At 46.5% G+C, this 5,621-nt stretch overlaps 1 protein-coding gene across 2 annotated transcripts in view; it reads left to right on the top strand.

Annotated features, from left to right (window-relative positions):
• Rfx8 (RFX family member 8, lacking RFX DNA binding domain) overlaps positions 1-5,621 on the top strand; it is a 63,472-nt gene that overhangs the window by 19,634 nt on the left and 38,217 nt on the right. The gene's annotated exons all lie outside the window — the stretch shown is intronic.

Genomic DNA, 5,621 nt, shown 5'->3' with positions numbered 1-5,621 from the left:
TGTGCCCCGTGCATGGTAAGCAGGTCTCTACAGCTCAGCTATATCCACAGCCCCTATTGTTATTACCTTGTCTGGCACATGTGTGCCCTAAAAGATCAGGATGATAGGTAATCGCTCTGAACTCAGATCAGAGCCTCCTCCTCCGAATTCTCCTCCTCCTGCCCCTTCTATAAACCGGGACGACAGTTCTTAGCTTCTACCTCTGCATGGTGGCCTGAGGGTTAGGGTGAATGAAGCCCAGCACCAGACAAGTGGTTGGTGAGTTTCTGAGATGCCTGTAATTATAATGTAATCAAACTGTACAAATTTTGCAATTGTGACGTCATGGTGTTTCCCTATCTGAATCTATGTTTACATTTTAACTGTATTCCCAAAGCTATCCGTGAAGAGTATCTTTCAATCAAAACCCAAATAATTGTGTCACCCGTGGTGAGAGAGCACTGCAGGCAGACCCACGGTGGCTGCGAGGCCGTGCTTCTGCCCGGGCGCTCATGCGAGGCCAGCATGGGCTGAGCATTGGATTTTACTGCATTTTTAGCCTCTTACCGTTGTAATTGCTTCAAGTTGTTTTCCCCGCCGTTCGAGCGATGTGCGAGAGAGATTGGGGTATCAGAGTGATGTAATGGAAGTCTGGGTTAATGACAGTGATGTCAAAACCCAAGAATGCAGAGACAAACCAGAGGTGGAGCTAACGCCACACTTGAAAGACTTGTGGGGATATTTATTTATCTATTTTTTTTAACATTAACCGTGTGTCCTGGAAGTGTGTCTTGGTCTCTTCAGTGCCAAATGATTGGGAAAACTGATTAAAGTAATGTGATTTTCATACTACAAAAAGCACGCTGGGTGTTTGCTGGTTCCCAAAGAAACAAGGGTTCCCTGGGTTTTCTCCAAGGGGGGCTCAGAAGAATCTGACTATAGGTGAACCTGGAAAGGAAGTCTGAGTTCACGTGTTACCAAATATTTAGAGGCTCTGGGCCTTCAATAGGACTTACGCCCCACGCCATTCCTGTCCAGGATCTCCAGAGCCCATGAGTCTTGCTGAAGGAAGCGTAGCCATCAGCGGCTACAGCGGGATGCCATCTCCTTCCTCCCTGGTCTTCTGTCTTTCCCTGCTCTAACTGCCCTTGCCCTTGCCCTTGCCGAGTGTTTATTAAATCTTAATAGCCTAGGTAGGACATAGCAGCTGAAAGGTAGTAGCCCACAAAGGCCACACGTCCTCATGGGACCGGCTAACACAGGGTCACTGTGTTAGCCATTGGCCTGCTCTTGGTTCTGCTTTGGTGATCGGAAACTGCAAAGGCTTTAGACACCCAGAGGGGGACCTGAAGCCCGTCCTTCTCAGCAAGGCCAGCTCTGAGTATTGTGTGTGGCTTCACTAGGGCCATAGTTCGGAAATGACTCTGCTTTGACTCAGAGCCTAATAAATGTCCCCATGGTCTGATTCAGAACCGCAATGGGGAAATGACGCAGGAGCGCAGGAGCCAGTGCGCCCAAAGACACAGTGTGCCCTTGTTGCTGGCACCCTGGACAGACCCGCTTCGACCCTGTTCTCACTGTGGCTGCTCCTGGGCGGCAGGGGACCCCAGGGTAGGACATGTGGAACTCAGGTCTACCACAATCGTACTTCCTAGCTCAGTTTTCCAGGTTCAAGCTCAGCAAGTGTCTGCAGTTCTCTCTAGGTCCAATCCACCAGGTTCTCACTGCACCAACACTTTTTTTTTTTAAATTTATTTATTTATTAAAGATTTCTGCCTCCTCCCCGCTACCACCTCCCATTTCCCTCCTCCTCCCCCGATCAAGTCCCCCTCCCTCATCAGCCCCAAGAGCAATCAGGGTTCCCTGACCTGTGGGAAGTCCAAGGACCACCCACCTCCATCCAGGTCTAGTAAGGTGAGCATCCAAACTGTCTAGGCTCCCACAAAGCCAGTACGGGCAGTAGGATCAAAAACCCATTGCCATTGTTCTTGAGTTCTCAGTAGTCCTCATTGTCCGCTATGTAAGTCCAGTTTTATCCCATGCTTTTTCAGACCCAGGCCAGCTGGCCTTGGTGAGTTCCCGACAGATCATCCCCATTGTCTCAGAATGTGGGTGTACCCCTCGCGGTCCTGAGTTCCTTGCTCGTGCTCTCTCTCCTTCTGCTCCTGATATGGACCTTGAGATTTCAGTCCGTGCACCAACACTTTTGACTGAGACCTCCAGCTCCCACGCCAGGCCTTAAGGCTAGACCCAACAGAGGTTCTCTGTTCATCGGCCTTGCGGCCCAACTGTATTGTTGCCTCCAGTTTGCATCCTAACTCGTGCTGATTTTTTTAATTTAAATTAGCATATACTTGTTATTAAAAAATAATGTTTTTTAGAACATTTCCACACATGGTTATGATGTATTTTGATCCTATTTACCCCCTCATTACTCTCTCTTGATTCCCTTCCTCCTCGCCGGGTTCCCTTCCTTTCTCTCCCGAAACATCTCCCCCTCTGCTTCGATGTATATTTTATTTAATCTACAGTACACTTATAGAGATTATGTCAGGCCCTTGTACATGTCTATCGCATGCTTTAGGCTAATCTGCAAGCCCGATCCCATGGATTCTGTGTATCTTTGCTTGCACAAGGCTCTAAAACAGTGGTTCTCCACCTCTGGGTCAAGATCCCTTGCTGGGGTCAATTGACCCTTTCACAGGGGTCACCGAAGGCCATCAGAAAACACAGGTATTTACTTGACTATTCATAACCATAGCAAAATAACAGTTACAAAGTAACAACAAAAATAATGTTATGGTTGGGTGGGGTCATCACAACCAACACGAGGAACTGTATTAAAGGGTCACAGCATCAGGAAGGTTGAGAACCAGTGCTCTAATAAGAGGTGATTTTGAAGGAAAACTGGTTTGAGCTCGCCAAACCTATTTATTGCCCCAGGTGTTGAGCATCGTCACAGCAAACAGGACTGAGACCGCCCCGCTGGTTCTCGCTGGCTGACAAGTGGATTTTGTTTGGATGGTCCCCTCACTCTGTGAGGCTGAAACTTTTTTTTCTCACTCTTGTTATTTCAATGCACAGAATATCCTCATTAACACTAAAGGATAACTTGGCTCCCGTAGTGAGACTAGCCACACACAGGTCCCGTTTGCCTTGAGTTAAACCCAGATCTAACACCAATCACCTAGCAGGAATTTGGGAGTTTTGTGTAAAAGCTGGAAATACTTGAGGGCCTGACTCAGCCCTAATGAGCGGTGATAGTTGCTCCAAGGCTGTGAGTCAGCAGGGGGAGAGGGGTGAGAGAGAGGGAGGACGTGTCCCGTCATTGTTCCCTTCATCTGACCCAGATCTGCTAGCTGCCACTTTCTTATGTCTGAATATCGTAAGGAATGCCTGGTGACGCTCATTCTCACCATCAAAAGGGCTTAATAAGTATTATCCAAGTGTCTTGTATAAGTTTCAGTCAAATGAGGCCAATTGCAAAGGAAGCTCATGTAAGCTCATCTAGCTACCAGTGGGCATGTTTATGAACCACTGAATTTGCAGGGGCATAGGAGTATTCCAACATACATCATAACACCTCACATGTCTGCTGCCATGATTCTATCAACATCTTTCCATTTTGTTTTCTTCCTCAATAGATTGGCCTCTGACATAACAGATGTGTGTCTCAAACACACCTATGCCTGACAGCCAGCAAAATGCCTGCCATGTGGTAGACACTTAACATGTGCCTGTCTTGTGGTAGACATAAGACATGTCCTTGATGACTGAGTCATGTGGTAGACACTTAACAAGTCCATGATGACTGAATGAGATACAGATCAATGGATAGTTAAGTGACGGATGGTGAATAGGTGGATGGATAGACAGCTGAACAGACAGATGGATAGACAAACAGATGGGTTAGATGGTCACTAGCGGGAAGGATGGCTGGATGGGTAAATGGATCTAATATTCATATCGTGGTCTTGTATCTATTTTTACATAGGAAAGATACTAGGAATCCTATATTGACACAATGTAGAATTGTAGAGAAATTGCATTTCCTCCTTCTTTGTTGGACAAAAAGCCTAGGGATTCGGTGTGATGTCCCAGCACTTGAGAGGTGCCGGTAGATGGATCTCTATGAGTGTGAAGCAAGTTTGGTCTACAAAGAGAGTTCCAAGCCAGCCAGAGTGACAGAATGAGACCCTGTCTCCAAAAGGAAAAAGCTTTAATGATGATTCTTAATACGTCTCCAAATGCTGACAACCATGATTTTCTGGTTAAGTTTTTTTCTGATGTTGGGTGAATTTTCACTTCAAATGTTTGTTCTGTCTTGTTTTACTCTAGGGATTAATTCACAGTTCATGGATTGTTAGTTTCTTGGTTTTAATTGAGATAATGTTCCAGAATCTATATGGATTGGTTGTATTTTTGTTGTTGTTGTTGCTGCCGTGGCTAAGGACCCAGCAAAATGGCAAAGCAAGCAAGGCTTTGCTTTGGCTTGCAGTTCAGACTGACACATTCCCTCACTGAGAGCAAGGCACAGCCGACTGCTTGTCTTTAGTGCTGACCAGGAAGCAAAGAGTGGGGACTGCCAAATTCTCAGCTGCCTTCCTGCCTTCCCCCTCTTTATTCAGTCCAAGACTCCATCCCAGGAGACAGTGCCACCACATTCGTGGTGGGTCTCCCCTTCTCCGTCAGTGACTCTGGAAACACATTCATAGCTTCATTCAAACACGTGTCTTCCCTAATGGCCCAGGAGTTCCCCAAACCAATCAGGTTGACAATCCAAGTTCTCCCTCCCAAGCCCCACCCTCTTCAACTTGATACCCAAGCAGAGCACCCTTGGCCCCATAGGCTCATGGTTGTCTCATAAGGCAAAATGGATTCATTCCAACTTCAACAGCCTCCAGAATCTCCATAGTTTCAGCTGTTCAAATTTTAAATTTTTTGAAGACCTCAATGCAATCTCTTAATTGTGAGCCCTTATAAAATAAAAGGCAATTTACAACATAACCACAGACACACACACACAAATTCTATCTCCATATATAGCTACATTAGAGGCTAACACTCCAATATATGAAGTGGGGTGGGGTGCACACAGCTTATGTTGTATCCACACTACATGCCAAAAACGGAATTCCTAAAACACATTTTTCTAGCATCTGCGAGCCACCTTAGAGACAGAGTTCCTCCATCGATATTTCTGGGTTGAATGGAACCTATATCTCGTGAGCCATTTGGAATGCCCAGAGTCAAATGGATGTTTTGATAACAGTTCTTGTAAAGGATGAAGCATGTGGCTCCCCGAAGGACGTGTATCCAGCCTCTCAATCTGCCCACCACTCGGGGGATAGAGTATTGTGTAGAAACATTATCAGATACATATCAAATGCTCTGCCCAGGTTTTCATGACTCAGACAGAAGGGCAAAATGGCACCATAACACAACCTTTAGAAGAAGCACCTGGGGTTTGGGGGAGGCCAAGCAGGGATGGAGTCTTCTGATGCAGTGAGCGCCATTGCTGACCCACTCCCTCAGTGTCCACCTGACGATTGCTCCCCACTTTGAGAGGAGGGGAGAGAGCCTAGCACTCTGAGGCAAAGAGAACAGTAATGACTGAGGTGGTGGACAAAGCTACCCAACCA

Source organism: Microtus ochrogaster, linkage group LG2 (genome assembly GCF_000317375.1).
Source record: "Microtus ochrogaster isolate Prairie Vole_2 linkage group LG2, MicOch1.0, whole genome shotgun sequence".
NCBI lineage: Eukaryota > Metazoa > Chordata > Mammalia > Rodentia > Cricetidae > Microtus > Microtus ochrogaster.
Note: the sequence above shows the minus strand (reverse complement) of the source record. Positions and strands in the feature narration are given on the sequence as shown.